Consider the following 19,112-nt stretch of genomic DNA (forward strand, 5'->3'; position numbering starts at 1 on the left):
TTCTCTTAGAGTTTCAGAAATATGAACAGGTAAAGGAACAGGGCCTAGAGGGATCAAAGCCTATGGGCTAATCTTCCCACTTTCCTGAAGAAAGTTGTGTTGATGTGTGCTCCAAGACGGCATCGCCGGTCACTGAAAGGCAGAAGAGATGATGGGAACATGAGCAGGGCTTTGGACATGGAGACTGGCTCAAGAGCAATGTTTAACACGAGGTGCTATTTTACTGAACATTCAGTTTCTTTCTTAAGTCATGCACCTGGACCAATAGGGAAAGGCATTAGGGGGATTTTGGCCTGCACCCTGGCCCAGATTTGAGATAAAATGTTTTTGAAAAACATATATGATAAAGCTGCCATTTAGAGAGGCCCACCATGAAAAGAGACACACTCAGAATCACCAGTAACCTGGAAAACTGACAAAATTTTTTTGAAACTCAAAGGGAGAAATTTCTGAATTCACATAAGTTAAAGTCAGAGTAGAGCAACACTTATCTTGCCTCTGGTGTTCTAGAAGGCTATAATCAAGGGTGGGCTTGGCGGCAATTCTCAGGAAGAGGACTGCTCAAAAAGGGTGGAAAGAAGTGTTGGGTGAATGGAGGTGAGATGAAAAACCTTTGAATCATTGGGTACATGAAAATTGGAAATCGCAAATATACCATACCTAAGAAATTTTGAATATGATGGAGGTTTTAAGAGACATTTTTGAATAAACTTCACATACCTGAGGCCACTCATTTGTAATATTTCTTTATTTTTTCATTAGCTGGAGAAGGGAATTACTCTCTATGAGACCTAGTATGTCAAAGGACTGAAGAGTGATAGACTTAAGGACATGGGCAGGAACAAAAACATAATGGTCAAGAGAGTATCATCTTAGAACTTATATTCTGTGAAATCATGAATTCCAAGATGTGACTTTTAGAAATGCCCAGATTTAGCAAATTGTTTGAGTCAAGAGATAGAGACTCGGTGCTTACCTTTTCTGCATGATAAATAAGAAGACCTCCAGGATTCTGTACTGTAAGAATAGAGAAATAAAAGTTATCAGCAATGACATGTTTCCACAGATCACTTTCTTCCTTGATAGCCACATGATGCAGACTACCTAGCATACACACCCTTTCCATCCAACCTTTTCCTCGTTATGAGTCTGTCTTTCAGGCATGCAAGACCAAATAACTTCAAATCAATAGACACTCTAGGCTTTAGTACGATGCTTTTTCAAGGAAGAATGTGGAAGCAAAAAGCTGGACAGTTTTCACACCCAGCAAGTTTTTCTTCTCTCAAAATTTAGGAGATCAAAGACCATCTGCATTGTAACTGTCTTCCTTTAAAATACAAGAGTGCTACCCATGTTCTGGAAGCATCAATTCGTCAAAAGCACAACTTATCTGGACCTCAGAGAGAGAGATTATCTTTGAGTCAATCATCCTCCTCAGTAACCTGTTGTCATCATCGATCCAGAGAAGGCAGCTTTGAACACATGAGCATCCCCAGTGACACTGGAAAGCAGTGATAGATAGACTCTGGCTTTCAACAGGAAGATCAGCATTGTGCAGCAGGCTTCTTTCACAGGATCTCAACAGAGGTAAGGCATCAAGGAGATTGTGCACACATTTTTTCCTATATATTAGAGCCCATTTGTCATCAACAAATATCAACACTCTCTTGTGCCGCAGGAACAGAAAACAAAGATAAACACAGCAATAATTTTGATGAGTTGAATTTGATCTTGACAACTAGCTTCATGGGCCAAAAGAAGAAAAGTTTAAAGTAAAATGTAGAAAAATACAGGGGTGTACTAAAAATATTTCAAAGGACAAAAATATTACTGCATTTCTTGATTACCTATTCAAAATGGAAGTTTTGATAATTTCCTATTTCTCCTACTTCAGTGTGTCATCGTCATCATCACCATCATCATCACAGTCATTATCATCATGATCATCAACATTGTTTTATGCCTTATCCTCCACCCTGTCTAGCAGCCAAGTATTTCCTCAGTTTACCTCTAGGGACATTGCAGTCAGTCCTGCCAATATCCATGTTGCTTTCATGGTGAAATTCTTAGCCTAACAACCTCAATCGCATGGCTTTCCCTGTGCTATTATCAAGAGAGGAAAGCCAGCAGAACCAGCAATAATATGCAATTATCACCAATGAATTCAAATTCAATTTTATCTTTCTGGTAGAGTTTTTTCTGTTTGTGTCTCTTGTGACAACATGCTTTTTCATTTCATGAATATTAATAAAGGTTCAGTTTCAAATTCCATACTAGGTAAATATTATATAGGTCTTGACTCTGAGCCTTTCTCTGAGCTTTGGAATCCATCATTGTTCCACACACTTCTATTTTTCAGATTTGAGATAAATTGCTTTTTGCAAAACATATATGATCAAGCTTTCATTTGGAGAGGCTCTCCATGAAAACAGACATGCCCAGATGCACCAGTAACCTGTTAATCTGAAAAAATTTTTATGAAACTCAAAGGGGGAAATTTCTGAATTTACATAAATTAAAGTCAGAGTAGTGCAACACTTATATTACTTCTCGGTGTGCTATAAGGCTATATTCAAGGGTGGGCTCAGAGGCAATTCTCAGGAAGAGGGCTGCCAACAAATGATGAAAAGAAGTGTTGGGTGAAAGTAGGTAAGGTAAAAAACCCTTGAATCATGAGGTACATGTAAATTGAGCATCTTAAATTTACCATACATCAGCAGGATTGAATATGATGGTAGTTTTAAGACTCATTTTTGAATAACCTGTACACACCTGAGTTCACTCAATGGTAATAATTCTATAATTTTTCACTAGCTGGAGAAGGGAATTCCACGCTACGAGATCTAATAAGTCAAAGGACTGAAGAGTGATACACCTGAAGTCTTGGGTTTGAACAAAATCATAATGATCAAGAGAGTAACATCTTACAACTTATACTCTGTGAAATCATGAAGTGCAAGATGTTGACTTTTAGAAATTTCCAGACATAGCAAAAATGATTAGTCAAGAAATAGGGACTCGGTGCCTACCTTTTATGCATGAAAATTAAGAAGACCTTTAGTATTCTATCCTGTAACAGTAGAGAAATATAAGTTATCAGGGATGCTAAGTTTTCCACACAACTCTGTCTGCCTTGATAGCCAAATTATGCAGACTACCTAGCATATCCACCCTTTCCATCCAACCTTTACCTGTTTCTTCCTTCCTCTATTTTGGCTTGTCTTACAATGACACCTTTCCTTCCTCATTGCTTCCATTAAAGCTGCCAGTCTCTGTCCTTTAGATAATAACCTATGTGGAGACAATAGTTTTCCCTTAGATATTCTAGTGGCAGATGGAGTGTAGAATGTGAAGGCCATGGCGCCTATCTCTCATACTCATTTGTCCTGACATCTTCTATTCCACATCTCCTAGCAAACTGTATCTGCTTTAAGAAGCATAGATCCTGACAGTATCTCAGATGTTGCTTTCATATCTGTAAGAAAACATGGCTGAGCAAACAGTTTCCTTGAGGTGTAGCATCTTCCAGGTCATCATGTGAAAATGTTTCTTACCCAAGCACAGCAACAGCCTTATGGAATGAAAGAAGAAAGAAAGGCATCCATCAAAAAGAAACAATGTCTGGACCTTGGGCAACTCCACTTAATCCCAAGAAAGTTAATATCTTTGAATATGTAATGTTGGCAATTCTTATTTCTCTGAAGTATAGGAAATGGCAACAAGAACTAAACTGGTGGATAGCAATCATAAATTCTCTTCCGAACTTCTGTTTTGGAATGGTGTATGTCATATCTAGAGCAGGAGGTGTTGTCCATTCAAATTCCCATCCCATGTACAATGTTGGTGACCGTACCCTTTCTCTGGATCTTTGGGGGAAACCTAAGGATTTTCTTTCATCATATCTCTGTGTTATATGCAACTTATCTCTGAATCATTTTCTGTTAGAAGGGAATTGGTTGCTCTGAGCAGTGCCTGCCTTCACCCCTGTTACATGTGAAATCTTCATGTGTCTGCTGCATTATTTATGCTCCTCGGGGTCATCCTTCCCTTTTATTCCCCAGCTGATAAGTTTGGAGGTCTGGATGGAAGTGAAATGCTTAATGGACGTTGGAATTGTATCTATGAGCCAAGTATATTTTTTGTGAATCCGGAACTAACTATACTCTTTGTGAATCTCTCAGCATGCAAATAAATCAAAACAGTGTAAATAATATAAAGGTCCCAATCACAGACCAGGCTGATGAAAAGACAAATTTTAATTGGACTTTATCAAAAGTTCTCTTATTTTTGAATATGAAATTTTGATAGTTAGATATGATTGCTGAGATTATCCAGATCTGAAAGGCAACTAGATACGGTGGCTGGAGTGTGAGATGACCATTAGCATGTAGATTTGATATAGCATCCAGGGGGGTATGATATATTCAGAGACAACAAAGAGAAAAGGAGTAACTCTCCCAATATGGGAAATAATCAGGCCTTCCTGTCTAAACTGGGAAAGGAACAGGAATCCAAAAGCTCTCCAAATTTTGCAGTCAAGGTGGGCACGAGTCCCGCCACCTCCTATTGCCCTTGATACTTTTAGTTATTTCCAGTTCATCAGAGAGGATCATTGATATTCTTTGTAATGAATTCACTGCTTCTACCTCTTTTTGTGTCCTTTTTTCAGGCATGTAAGAGCAAATAACTTCAAATCAATGTAAACTCTAGGCTTTAGGACGGCGATTTTTCGAGGCACAATAAGGAAGCAAAAAGCTGGAAAATTTTCACATCCAGCAAGTTGCTCTTCTCTTAAAATTTAGGAGATCAAAGCCTGACTGCACTGTAACTGTCTTCCTTTAATAAGCAAGAGTGCTAGTCATGTTCTGGAAGCATCATCGTCATCAAAACCACCACTTATCTGGACCTCAGAGAGAGAGCTTTTATTTGAGTCAATCAGCGTCCTCAGAAACATGTTGTCATCATCGATCCAGAGAAGGCAGCTTTGAACACATGAGCATCTCCAGTGAAACTGGAAAGTCTTGATAGATAGACTCTTTAGCTTTGAAGAGGAAGATCAGCATTGTGCAACAGGCATTGTTCTCAGGATCTCAACTGAGGTAAAGAATCAAGGAGATCACGAAGACGTTTTTTCCTATTCTTTATAGCCCTTTGTCATCAACAAATATCAACACTCTATTGTGCCATAGGAACAGAAAACAAATGTAAACACATCAAGAATTTTGATGAGTTTAATTTGATTTTGACAACTAGCTTCATGGACAAAAAGAAGAAAAGTATAAAATAAAATAAAAATACAGCAGTGTCTTAATGCATTTCAAAGGGCAAAAATGTTCCTGGATTTCTTGTTTATCTATTTGAGATGGACGGTGTTCGTAGTTTCCTATTTCTCCTACTTCATTGTGTCATCATCGTTATCACCATCATCATCATCATCAACAACTTTGTTCTATGCCTTATCCTCCACCCTTTCTAGCAGCCAATTCTTTCCGCAGTTTACCTCTATGGACTTTGCACTCAGTCTTTTAAGTGTCTCTGTTGCTTTCATGGTGTAATTCTTATCCTAACAACCTCAACTTCATGTCTCCATGGACAAAAATTAGAAATGTATAAAATAAAAGGTACCACAAATTTAGGGGTGTATATATTATCCTTCATAGGAGAAAATTGTGCCTAGATTTCTTGATTACCTACTGAAGGTAGAATGTTTTGATCATTTCATTGTCCTCCTACTTCAATTTGTCATCTTTATCATCATCATCATCATCATCATCATCATGATCAAAAAATTCTTAATCTTTTACTCCACCCTTTATAACACACAATTTATTCTCAGCTCATGTTCATGTATTTGCAGTTAGTCCTGCAAGTCTCCATGTTTCTTTCATCATCAAATTCTTTTCCTAACTGTATCAACTTCATGGCTTTCCCTGTGCTATTATCATTAGAGAAAACCCAGCAAAAACAACAACAAAAGGCAATTATCAGCATCAAATTGAAATTCAATTTTATGTTTGTGGTGGAGTTTTGTGTTTTTATTTGTGTCTTTCTCACAATGGTAAAGAGAGTGTAATCCTACAAATCATAGTCCTTGAACTCCAGAAGACATAGATGTTGATTTTTAGAAATCCCAAGTCTTAGTGAAAAATTATTGAGAATACAGACAGGCCCTCAGTGCTTACCACTTCTTCTGGAAAAAGAGGTGATGTTCAGGATTCTATTCTGGAAGAAATGAGAAATAAAATTATTGAGGATGGAATTGTCTCCACAGAAATCTGTCTTCCTTGCTAGCCTCAGCCTGCACACTCCCAACACTTTCCCACCCTAAAATAAAACCACTGGCTTGATACATTCTCCACTTCATTTTGTATTGTGTTTCAATGACTACTTTGCTTCTTGATTGCTTCTTTGTAAATGTGGCATTCTATGTACATTTGCGACAGAAAGAAGTGGCTTGGAATTGTTTCTCTTTGATATAATAATGGCAGATTTACTCTAGAAATAAGAGGACATGGAAAGTAGATCTCAAATAAATTGGTCCTCACAATTTTCTTACCGGGACCCAGAACAAAATGAACATCTGTCAAGCAGGAGGAGTCCTGACTATATCTATGCTGTGCTTGCCGTGTGCTCTAGATGACTTGGCCAAGGAACTATTTGCCTCAATGTGTATCATATTTGGATTTATCATGTGAGGCTTTGTGTCTTCCTTGCAAAGCAAGAGCACCATGGAAGGAAAGAAGAAACCAAGATGTCATGCAAAACCCAAATATTGTCAGACCTTGGGCAATTGAGCTTTCTGCTGAGCTGTGTAAGCTACTTGATATATTAGGAGCAAAAGGTTTATTTCCTTTTGATGAAGCAAATACTACATGAACTTCAAAGTTGGATTGCAACAGTGAACTCTTTGTGTATTTTGTGTTTGAGAATGATGAATATCAAATCTAGACCAGGAGAGGTTCTCCATTCAATTTTACTATCCAGGTTCAATGTTGGAGGTGCTCTATATTTTACCCAATCTACTGTGGATCCTCAGGATTTTCGTTCACCTTGTGTCCATGAAAGATAATGTATTTCTTTGAAATTTTCCCTTTTTGATGGTAATTGCTAGTTTAGGGAAGTGTTTGACTTTGCCCCATTACAAATTTGGTAATCAAGGAATCTAAGGCACTTTTATGCTCCTTATGGGTCTGAACCCCGTGTTTTCTCCTCATTTTCCAATTTGGAGTAATGGAACTCAAGGAAGTGCTTCTTGAAAGAAGGAATTGGATCTATGTTCCAACTGGGCAGTTTGTGAATCTCTCAGCATGCTTATAAATCCAAACAATATAATGAAGCTGCAGGTTATATTTATACAAGCCATAAAGCAAAGTTGTTGGAATGTTCCCAATTTTTCATTTGGAATGCCGTTCTGGACACAGAGGCCTAATGGATTTCACATTCTAGGAATCAAGCCTGACACTACTGGATCCTGGGCTTTGAACTTGAGTATCTTTTCTTAGAGTTTCAGAAATATAAACAGGTAAAGGAACAGGGCCTGGAATGATCAAGGCAGTTGGGCTCATCTAACTACTTACCTGAAAAAATGTGTGTTGACATGTGCTCCAAGACTGCATCCCTGGTCACTAAAGGGCAGAAGAGATGATGGTATGTGGGCAGAGCTTTGGACATAGAGAATGCTCAAGAGGAATGTTTGACACGAGGTGCCATTTGAGGGAGCACTCAGTGTTCTCCTTAGGTCATGCACCTGGACTGATGGGGAAAGACAGTATGGGGATATTGGCCTGCACCCTGGCCCAAGCAGGCCCCAGGTAGACCAGGCCCCTCATTGTCCCCGTCCTTTAGTCTGGGCCACAGGGTAATCCTATTGAGCATGATTTTTATGTCATCATCTCTCTTCGTGACAATGGTTGTCATCATTGACCCAGTTCTCGAGAGATCAAAGCTCCACCTGGGGTTTAGACAAAGCACCATTGCTTACCAGAGCGGCAAACAGTGTCTAGGAGGCATGTATTGACATTGTTGTCACAAAGTTTCAGACTGATCGATGCCCTGCTCTGATTTGATCAGAAGCCCTTCTGTTCTTGTTAATGGCTCCTTTGAGAAAGAAGAAACAACATATTGTAAGGGTCATCCTTTGCGTGCCCTTGATGACCAGCAAAGGACTGCTGATGCTGGTCCTGAGAACATGATGCCATGGGGAATGATAATTGTGGCACATGAGGGAGCACTGATCAATGGCCTGAAGAGGAGTACCAACCCAGAATGATGGCCACTTTTTTAGCCTGCCCAAGCAAAGTTCAGTCATTCAGGAGCATGCTCTTCCCACTGACTACTCTGATATTTAGCATGAGACTGCTGCCTCTCATCAATCATTATGCAGGGCTTTGATAGTTTTGAATTTAGCCTCTCCAGCATCAGGTCTACTAATGTTCTAGACTTGACATCCACTTGACATGCTACACATGTGTCTCACTCAACTCTGCCTACCAAAGTCCACACACTAATGAAGAAAGTATTACAGTTGTTATTGCACCATCAGAGATTGTGGTGAGTCCGGCCTGCTCTGCATCTCTGGGGATATTCCCAGTCCTAGGCAGAATATTGAAGGCAATGTATTCCAGGGAAGATTGTTATGCATGGGGCTGATAGGCACTGTCTTTGTTTTGTGCTACGAACTTCTCTAAATCATGCTGCTTTACTTGCTCCAGCACCAATAAGAGACCATCTGTCCTGTTAGAGCATCCAGAATTGTCTCCCTTTTTGCCTTGCTGGTAAAAAGGTAGGTCAATTTCACTGAATCACAGTTCGAGGAGGTAAGGTTGAAGATGCCTAGGTGGCATTTGATATTCTAGTTTTCCCTCTATGGAATTAGCACTGGGAAAGAACTCTGGACTGCTAATGTGTGCATGACATGCCAAATGGCCATTATTCCTGAAGTCCATTAGGGCAAGGTATTAGCTTCAATAGCCACTGCCAAAGCTGACAGGAACTTCTTTTTCTGCCACTCCCAATCTGGATTATCAGCTTATGGAGGAGGTTCATCTGTATATGTGTTACTTTCATTGGTTAATATAGAAACTGCCTTGCAATTTTGATAGTGTAGAAAATTAGGTGGGTGGAATAGCCAAAACAGAATGCTGGAATGAAGGGAAGTGAGGCAGATGTGACAAAGCTCTGACCCAAGGTGGACTTAGGTTAGAATCCTCCCAGTAAGCCACCACCTCGTGGTTGTATATACATTAATACAAATGGGTTAATCAAGATGTGGGAGTTAGCCGGTAATACTCTAGATCTAATGGGCCAAGCAGTGTTTAAATGAATACTATTTGTGAATTGTTATTTCACGTGTAAAGCTATTTGTGTGGGAGCCAGGTGGGATGAAAAGCAGGCCTGCTCAGCTCCTCCCTACAAATGGCACCAAATGTGGGGCTTGAACCCATGACCCTGAAATTGAGGCCTATGCTCAAAATGATTTACTCTGTGTTAAAGTGTATGTAGGCTAAATGGTAAAGTTCTTAAAGTAAAAAAAGAGAGTAGTTGGTTGTAGTGGTACACACCTTTAATTCCAACTCAGGAGGCAGAGGTAGATTGACCTCTGTGACTTCAATGTGTGGCAGGACACACCTTTAATCCCAATGTCTGGGAGGCAGAGACGAAAACATCTCTAAGAGTTCAAGGACAGCCTGGTCTACAGAGTTATTCCACGACAAAGATATACAGAGATTCTGTCTCAAAAAAATAAAAGTAAAAACAAATGATATAGAGGTTAAAATAAAGCCGCACAAATACGGAAAATACAAAGAGAATCTTGATAAGGTATGCTATTATTCTCTATTTGAATTGTTTGAAAGCAGAGGAAGGAGCAACAGCTACTAAAAGATATTTGTTTATAAATGCTGCTGAACTAATCCAAGATAGGTATTTTGAAACTACCTTGACTTCAAAATTTGGATCTAAGGTTATGATGCATTGAAAAAGGTCTTCTTTTGTTTTCACAGATGATGAAACCCTGTGGATTGCTTCTATTCCAGTATGGTATGATGGACCATGCCCTCCTGAATGGTTGCTGTGAATGCCTTCAAAAAATTACTTTACTCAACTGCTTACTGAGATGAATCTAGCACACAGGTTATAGCATGAAAGACCTGAATAACAGCGCCTCCATTCAGCATGAAGCAGTTTGGAGAGAAACAACTGCACCCATATTCCCAAATCTTGTTTATAAATGTTCTTTGACATTTAAAGGGGGATATGGTATAGATATGAATAATTTGCATTGGGATGGATTTTAAGGTCAATTTTGTTATATGTATATGTATTTCTGATTTTGATTAAGGTATTGTGATTGTGTAGTTCATTTAAAATGTGATTTATATGGATTGTTAATGGATAATCATCAATAATAGTCAAGCTTGTGGTCATGTAAGATTTTCAAGATGTGCATAGATATATTTCAGCTAGGCATTCTTCATATCTTTCAAATACTACAGAATATGGCATTTAATGTTTAATAATTCAGGGCTTCTCATGACAATGAGACACATAGGCTCCTGGCATCACCAATATACTTCAAGAGGAAGATGGGCAGAGAAGAGCCTCCTTATGAAGTTGGTTAGCCATTTGGGCAAGAAACTGCTCTTGCCTGGACTGTTGTAAAACTGGACACAAATAACCCACAGAGAGGAATGCTGAACTTGCCTAAAGGTTAGATGGCGTTTTGGCATTCCTGATTCATGTAACAGTCTGTGAGACATTCTGCAAGATACAGCAGATAGTGAGTGAACTGCCTTTGAAATTTCCTGCTTAATCTCCTGTCTGATGGAAACTATGGGCCTATAGGCTGAAGATGTATGCCCCAAGGGTACAAAAGAACTTTGGTAGACTGTCTAGGCATCGAGTTGTTGCTTATTTCTTGTTTACTTACATAGTATTATATCCTTCTGGAGTCCTTGATGAAGTTGAAGAATAAATAGACAGTTATAGTTTTCCTTAGTTATGATCAAAGATAAAAGAGATATAAATATTGTTACTGTAATTCCTGCTTGATAACTGTTTTGTTATATGTAATTTTACTATGTTAAAGTTAAAGTCTTTCTTTTTTAAAAAAGAAAAAGGAGAAATTATAAGGAGGGTCATCTCTCTATGTATCATTTTTATTGGTTAATAATGAAACTGCCTTGACCTTTTAGGTGGCAGAGTAAATAGAACAGAATGCTGGGAAGAAGGGAATTGAGGCAGATGCAATGAAGTTGTGACCCAAAATAGATTTAGATTAGAATCTTCCCAGTAACTACCTCCTCACGATGCTACACACATTAATCGAAATGGGTTAGTCAAGATGTGAAAGTTAGCCAGTAAGAGGCTAGAACTAATGGGACAAGCAGTGTTTAAATGAACACAATTTGTGTGTTGTTATTTCGGGTATAAAGCTAGCCGGGCGAGAGCTGGGCAGGACGAAAAACAGGCCTGCTCTGCTCCTCATTACAATCAGCCATAATGAAAACAAGAGTCACAGGTTTAAATTTCCGGTTCTTCTCTAGGTGTCATGAGAACCGTTGAAGGACCCACCATTATGACTCCTCCTTGTGACCTATTCTGAGGCCCCAGATTGATAGGTCATGTCCATGACCTTTGGAATCTTCAAAGGTTGTCCATTTGGAATGCCATTCTGGACACCGGGGACTAAGGCTTTTTACATTCTAGGAATAAAAGCCCCAAACTCCTGGATCCTGGGTTTCTAACTTGAGTATCTTCTCTTAGACTTTCAGAAATATGAACAGGTGAAGGAACAGGGCCTAGAGGGATCAAAGCCTATGGGCTAATCTTTCCACTTACCTCAAGAAAAGTTTGTTATGTGTGCTCCAAGACAACATCCCCGGTCACTGAGAGGCAGAAGAGATGATGGGAACGTGAGCAGGGCTTTGGACATGGGGAGTGGCACAAGAGCAATGTTTCACACGAGGTGCCATTTGAGGGAACACTCAGTGTTCTCCTAAGGTCATGCCCCTGGACCAAATACTGGTCCCTGATAAGGAAAAACAGCATGGGGATTTTGGCATGCACCCTGGTCCAAGCGGGCCCCAGGTACCAGGCCCCTATCACCCTGTCCTTTAGTCTGGGCCTCAGCGTAATCCTATTGAGCATGATTTTTATGTCATCATCTCTCTTCATTACAATGGTTTGTCATCATTGACCCAGTTCGCGAGAGAGCAAAGCTCCATCTGGGGTATGGACAAAGCACCATTGCTTACCAGTGCCGCAAACAGTTTCTAGGAGGTATGTATTGACATGGTTGGCACAAAGGTTCAGCCCTATGGATACCCTGCTCTGATTTGATCAGAAGCCCTTCTGTTCTTCTTAACGGCCCCTTTGGGAAAGAAGAAACAACATGTTGTCAGGGCCATCCTCGGCGTGCACTTGATGACCAGGAAAGGACAGCTGATGCTGACCAGGGCCTGAGAGCATGATGCCGTGGAGGAGGATCATTGTGCCATGCGAGATATCACTGATCAATGACCCGAGGGTTAGTGCCAACCCTGAGTGATGATCACTTTTTTAGCCTGCCCAAGCAAAGTTTAGTCACTCAGGTGCATGATTTTCCTGCTGACTTCTCTGATTGCTAGCATGAGACTGCTGCCGATTGTCAATCAGTAGGCAGGGCTTTGAAACCTTGGAATCTTGCCTTTCCAGCATCAGGCATTCTAAGGAATAAGACCTGGCCTCCACTTGACATGCTACCCATGTGGCTCATTCAACTCTGCCTACCATCATCCACACACTAATGGAAAAAGAATCCATTCTCTTATGGCTGTTATTGCACCACCAGAGATTGTGCTGGGTCTGGCCTACTCCATGTCTCTGGGATATTCCTAGTCCTAGGCAGAATTTTGAAGGCAATGTCCTCTAGGGAAGTTGGCTATGCATGGGGCTATGCATGATAGGCACTGCCTCTGCTGTGTGCTACAAACTTCTCAAAATCAGGCTGCCTTCCTGGCTCCAGCACTATGAAGAGACCATCTGTCTTGATAGAGCATCCAGAATTGTTTCCCTTTTTGCCTTGCTGGAAAAGTAGTTCAAGTTCACTAAATCACAGGTAGAGGAGGTAAGGTTGAGGATGCCTAGGTGCCATTTGATATACTAGTTTTCTCTGTGTAGAATTAGTGCTGTGAACCCCCAAATGTGTTCCGGACATTCCAAATGGCCATTCATTCTGAAAGTTCATTATAGCAAGGTAATAGTTTCGAAAGCAACTGCCAAAGCTGACTAGAACTTCTTTCTCAGACAGTCCCAATCAGGATCATCAGTTGATGCATGAGGATCATCTGTCTATGTGTCACTTTCATTGGTTATTTAATAAAGAATCTTTCTAGGCCTTTTGATAGCACAGAAAATGAGGTGGGCAGAGTAGACAGAACAGAATGCTGGGAAGTAGGGAAGTGAGGCAGACACGATGAAGCTCTGGCCCAAGATGGACGTAGGTTAGAATCTTCCTGGTAAGCCACCACCTCGTGTTGCTACACACATTAATAGAAATGGGTTAATCAAGATGTGAGATTTAGCTGGTAGGAGGCTAGATCTAAAGTGCCAATCAGTGTTTAAATGAAGACAATTTGTGTGTTGTTATTTCACATGTAAATCTAGCTGGGCGGGAGCTGGGCAGAACGAAAAATGGGCCTGCTCTGCTCCTCAGTACAATCAGCCATAATGAAAACAAGAGTCATGGAATAAAATTTTCAGTTCTTCTCTAGGTGTCATGGGAACCGTAGAAGGACCCACCATTATGACTCTTCCTTGTTACCTATTCTGAGGCCCCAGATCGGTAGCTCATGTTCTTGTCTTTGGAATTTTCCAAGCTTGTCCATTTGGAATGCCATTCTGGACACTGAGGCATATGTGGTTTTACACTCTAAGAAGATAGACAACAATTAAGACCCTAAGAGAGACATATATAGATCTAACCTTATTGTGAAGTAGAAAAAGACAAGATCTCCTGAGTAAATTGGGAGCATGGGTACCTTATGTGAAGGTTATATGGGAGGTAAAGACAGGGTGGGGTGCAGAGAATAATGTAGAGTTCAATAAAAATAAAAACGTTAGAGTTTAACAGCAACACTAATTTCTGAAATCTCACAAACACATGAAAGTTGAGCAATGCCTACTTAAATTACTAATAGATCAAGGAAGAAATAAAGAAAGAAATTAAAGACTTCCTAAAATTCAATGAAATGAACATATAATATATCCAGACTTATGGAACACAATTAAAGTAGTGTTAAGAGAAAAGTTCATAGCACTAAATGTAAAGAAGTTGGAAAAATTTCATACTAGTAAGATACAGAGCACCTTAAACCTCTAGAACCTCACACAGGAGGACTAGATGTCCTGAAATAATCAAATTAAGAGCCAAATTCAGCAACGTCCAAACAAAGAAAATAAACAAGAATCAATGAAACAGTTGGTTCTTTGAAAAAACCAGCAAAATTAACAAAACATTCTCCAAAATATCCAGATGATAGAGAGAATAAGTTCAAATTAACAAAATCAGAAATGAAAACAAGGTAATAGCAATAGACAAACAGGAAATTCGGAGAGTTATTAGGCTGTCAGGAGCCATTTCCCCCCTAAAAATCATTACAGGAACCATCACCCTGGGGAGTCTGCAGAGAACCCCACACCCATAATTATGTTCTATTGACAGAACGCCCCACACCCAATTAATTGTTAATCTGTTAGCGGAACCCGCCTCACATTCCAGCTATGCAGGGAACCAGGTGTGGCAACTTGTCACCTCCTGGCCTATGTGACCTGGAACACGTGGCAAGAATCCAGTTGCCCTACCCCCCATTCCTTACCATATATAAACTGTAACCCGTCCCTAATAAAAGGAGACTTTGACAAATCTGCTTGGCCTCCTTCTTCTGTCTTAGCTCATTCCCTTCCAGGTAGCGCCCCTCCGTGACCCTGGAATAACCGATTGCAGGGTGGGTTACAAACCCCTAGACTGAGTAACCCACCCAACGCAATCGACATTAGGCTATACTTCAAAAACCTATAAACACAAAATTGGAAAAATATAAGGGAAATGGACAATTTTCCGGATAAATATCATTTACTAAAATTAAATCAAGATCAGATAAGAAAATTAAATACACCTACAAGCACTAATGAAATAGAAATATTTATATAAAGTCTCCTAACCAGAAAAAGCCCAGGTCTAATGCAGAATTATACAAGATTTTTAATGAAGAACTGCTACCAATACTCCTCAAATTGTTCTACACAAGAGAAATAGTAGAAATATTGCCAAACTCCTTTTATAAGGCCAGAGTTACCCTAACACCAAAACCACACAAAGACACCACTAATAAAGAGAATTAAAGACCAATCTCAGTCATGAACATTTATACAAAAATAATCAATACAATACTGGAAAACAGAATCTAAGAACACATAGGAAAAATCATACACCATCACCAAGTAGGCTTCTTCCCAGGTGTTCATGGGTTGTGCAATATATGAAAATCTATCAATGTAATCCATCATATAAACAAACTGAAAGTAAAAACCAATAGATCATCTCATTAGATGTTGATAAATTCTGCAACAAAGTTCAATACCCCTTCAAGATAAAAGTCTTAGAGAGAACAGGGCTACAAGGAGCATACTTTAACATAATAAAGGTAATATATAGCAAGCCAATAGCTAATATCAAAATAAGTAGAGATATACTCAACTGTGCGATCAGTTACAGAGCAGAGTTTTTGCCTTCACTCCTTTCTCAAATTAAAAACTTAGGGTGTCTGCTGCATTATTTATGTACCCTGTGCATCTGCTTCTCATTTGTTTCCTCACCTGACTAGTTTGGAGTCATGGTACTAAAGAAATGCTTGTTGAAGTAGGAATGGACTTATGTGACATCTGTAGAGTTTGGAATCCCTCAGAATGATAATAAATTCAAACAATGTAAAAAAGTTAAGGATATTATTCATAGACATCAATGAATATCAATACTCTATTGTGGCACAAAAACTGATATAAATATAAACACATCAAGAATCTTTATGAATTGAAGTAGATCCTGACAACTTGATTCTTGCACAAAAAATTATAAAAAAATGCACCCAATATTGGAGGGTCTACTTAATATGATTTAGCGGATAAAAAGTGTTTATGGATTTTATGATTATCTACTCAATCTTGAAGATTTCGATAGACACATATTTCCATTATGAAGTGTGTAATCACTATCATCCTCCTCCACCTCCTCCTCCACATCATCATCATCATCATCATCATCATCACCATCATTAACATTGTGTAATGCCTTAGACACCACCCTTTCTATCACCGAAATTTTACCTCAGTTTAAAGGACCTTGCTTAGAAGATTCGATGTTGCATGCATCTTATAATTTGTATTGTAACAACTAAACTGTAAAGCTATCAGTACAAAAATATCATGGGAGAACACGAAGCAAAAACGAATATAATTGAAAAGTATGAGCAATGAAATAGAATGGAATTATATTTTCATGGTGGAGTCTTGTATTTTTGTGGTGCTTTTGTAACATCATGATCTATTATTTGATGAAAATTTACAGAGGTTAAGCTTCCAATTCCATATTAGGTAAATATTATATAGGAATTGACCCTGATAAAATGCTCTGATGCAATGTTCAAGAAGCAGATTGCCCCAAAAGACTGGAAAGAAATGTTGGGTGAATGGAGGTGAGGTGAAAAATCATTGCATGATGGGGTACATGAAAATTGAGCATCTAAAATTTAACATACATCATAAAGATTGAATATGATTGAATAACCTTCACACACCTGAGGTACTCAAGGGTAATATTTCTTTAATTTTTCACTAGCTGGAGAAGGGAATTCCCCTCTATGAGACCTAGTATGTCAAAGCACTGAAGAGTGATAGACTTAAGGACATGGGCAGGAACAAAAACATAGTGGTCAAGAGAGTATCATCTTAGAACGTATACTCTGTGAAATCATGAAGCCCAAGATGTGACTTTTAGAAATCCCCAGATTTAGCAAATGGATTGAGTCAAGAGATAGAGACTCGGTGCTTACCTTTTCTGCATAAAGAATAAGAAGACCTCCAGAATTCTGTCCTGTAACAGTAGAGAAATAAAAGTTATCAGGGATGCTAAGTGTTCCACACAACACTGTCTGCCTTGATAGCCACATTAAGTAGACTATCTAGCATAGACACACATTCCACCCAACCTTCACCTGTTTCTTCCTTCCTCTATTTTGGCTTGTCTTACAATGACACCTTTCCTTCCTCATTGCTCCTACTAAAGCTGCCAGTCTCTGTCCTTTAGACAATAACCTAGGTGGAGACAATAGTTTTCCCTTCGATATACTAGTGGCAGAGGGAGAGTAGCATGGGGAGGTCACGGCACCTATCTCTCATACTCATTTGTCCTGACATCTTCTATTCCACACCTGCTAGTACACTGTATCTGCTTTAAGAAGGATGGGGCCTGACAGTATCTCGGATGTTGCTTTCATATCTTTAAGAAGACATGGCTGAGCAAACAGTTCCCTTGAGGTGTATCATCTTCCGGTTCTACGTGAAAATGTTTGTCACCTAGCACAGCACGAGCGTTATGGAATGAATGATGAAAGAGAAACATTCCTCAAAAAGCAGACAATATCTGGACCATGGGCAACTCCACTTAATCCCAAGAAAGGCAATATCTTTGAATATGTAATGTGGACAATACTCATTTCTCTGAAGTATAGGAAATGGCAACATGAAGTAAACTGGTGGATAGCAATCATAAATTCTCTCCCAAACTTCTCTTTTGGAATGGTGTATATCATATATAGAGCAGGAGGTATTTTCCATTCGAATTCCCTTCCCATGTACAATGATGGTGACCATACCCTTTCTCTGGATCTTTGGGGAAACCTAAGGATTTTCTTTCTTCATGTCTCTGTGTTACATGCAACTTATCTCTGATTCATTTCCTGTTAGAAAGGAATTGGTTGCTCTGAGTAGTGCCTGCAGCCTTCACCCTTGTTACATGTGAAAGCTTCATGTGTCTGCTGCATTTTTTTATGCTCCTCGGGGACATGCTTCCCATTGTTTTCCTAACTGATCGGTTTGAAGACCTGCATGGAAGTGAAATGGTGGATGGATGTTGGAATTGTATAATCAGCCAACTATACTTGCTGTGAACCTGGAGCCAGCCATACTTCTCGTGAACCACTCAGCATCCAAATAAATCAAAACAGTGTAAACAACGTGAAGGTCCCAATCACAGACCAGGCTGATGAAAAGACAGATTTTAATGGGATTTATCAAAAAGTTCTCTCAGTTTTGAATAAGAAATTATGATAGCTGAGAATATCCAGATCTGAAAAGCAACTGAATGTGGTGGCTGGAGTGTGAGATGACCATTAACATGTAGAATGTATACACCATACAGGGAGTATGATATATTCAGAGAAAACCAAGAGAAAAGGAATGACTCTCACAATATGGGAAATAATCAGGCCTTCCTGCCTAAATTGGGAAAGAAACAGGAATCCAAAAGCTCTCCAAATTTTGCAGTCAGGATGGGCACGAGTCCCACCACTTCCTCTTGCCCTCGTCCCTTTGTAGTTATTTCCAATTCATCAGAGAGGATCAGTGAGATTCTCTGTAATGAATTCACTGCTTCCAATTCTTTTTGTGTCCTTCTTTCATGCACGTAAGAGCAAATAACTTCAAATCAATGTACACTCTAGGCTTTAGTACGGTGCTCTTTCGAGGCACAATAAGGAAGCAAGAAGATGGATAATTTCCCCATACAGCAAGTTTCTCTTCTCTCAAAACTTAGGAAATCAAAGCCTGACGGCACTGTAACTGTCTTCCTTTAATATCCAAGAGTGCCAGCTGTCTTCTGGAAGCCTCACGGTCGTCAAGACCACCACTTATCTGGACCTCAGAGGGGTTATGTTTGAGTCCATCAGCGTCCTCAGAAACCTGTTGTCATCATCGATCCAGAGAAGGCAGCTTTGAGCACATGAGCATCCCCAGTGACACTGGAAAGCAGTGAAAGATAGACTCTTTGCCTTTGAAGAGGAAGATCAGCATTGTGCAGC

General features: G+C 39.5%; 5 non-coding genes across 5 annotated transcripts; all 5 read right to left on the reverse strand.

The window, feature by feature from the left end:
• Nucleotides 1-1,392: 1,392 nt before the first annotated feature.
• LOC126495993 (small nucleolar RNA SNORD109A) lies at nt 1,393-1,461 on the reverse strand. The gene has a single exon (XR_007590265.1). It is a non-coding gene; the product is annotated as a small nucleolar RNA SNORD109A (small nucleolar RNA).
• Nucleotides 1,462-4,902: 3,441 nt separating this feature from the next.
• Nucleotides 4,903-4,971, reverse strand: LOC126495991 (small nucleolar RNA SNORD109A). The gene has a single exon (XR_007590263.1). It is a non-coding gene; the product is annotated as a small nucleolar RNA SNORD109A (small nucleolar RNA).
• A 2,877-nt stretch (nt 4,972-7,848) lies between these two features.
• LOC126495990 (small nucleolar RNA SNORD115) lies at nt 7,849-7,926 on the reverse strand. The gene has a single exon (XR_007590262.1). It is a non-coding gene; the product is annotated as a small nucleolar RNA SNORD115 (small nucleolar RNA).
• A 4,194-nt stretch (nt 7,927-12,120) lies between these two features.
• LOC126495989 (small nucleolar RNA SNORD115) lies at nt 12,121-12,199 on the reverse strand. The gene has a single exon (XR_007590261.1). It is a non-coding gene; the product is annotated as a small nucleolar RNA SNORD115 (small nucleolar RNA).
• A 6,748-nt stretch (nt 12,200-18,947) lies between these two features.
• LOC126495992 (small nucleolar RNA SNORD109A) lies at nt 18,948-19,012 on the reverse strand. Its single transcript, XR_007590264.1, has one exon. It is a non-coding gene; the product is annotated as a small nucleolar RNA SNORD109A (small nucleolar RNA).
• Between the last annotated feature and the right edge of the window lie 100 nt (nt 19,013-19,112).

The sequence above is a fragment of the Alexandromys fortis genome, unplaced genomic scaffold (genome assembly GCF_014885135.2).
Source record: "Alexandromys fortis isolate MF-2015 unplaced genomic scaffold, M_Fortis_MF-2015_v1.1 scaffold_778, whole genome shotgun sequence".
NCBI classification, from domain to species: domain Eukaryota; kingdom Metazoa; phylum Chordata; class Mammalia; order Rodentia; family Cricetidae; genus Alexandromys; species Alexandromys fortis.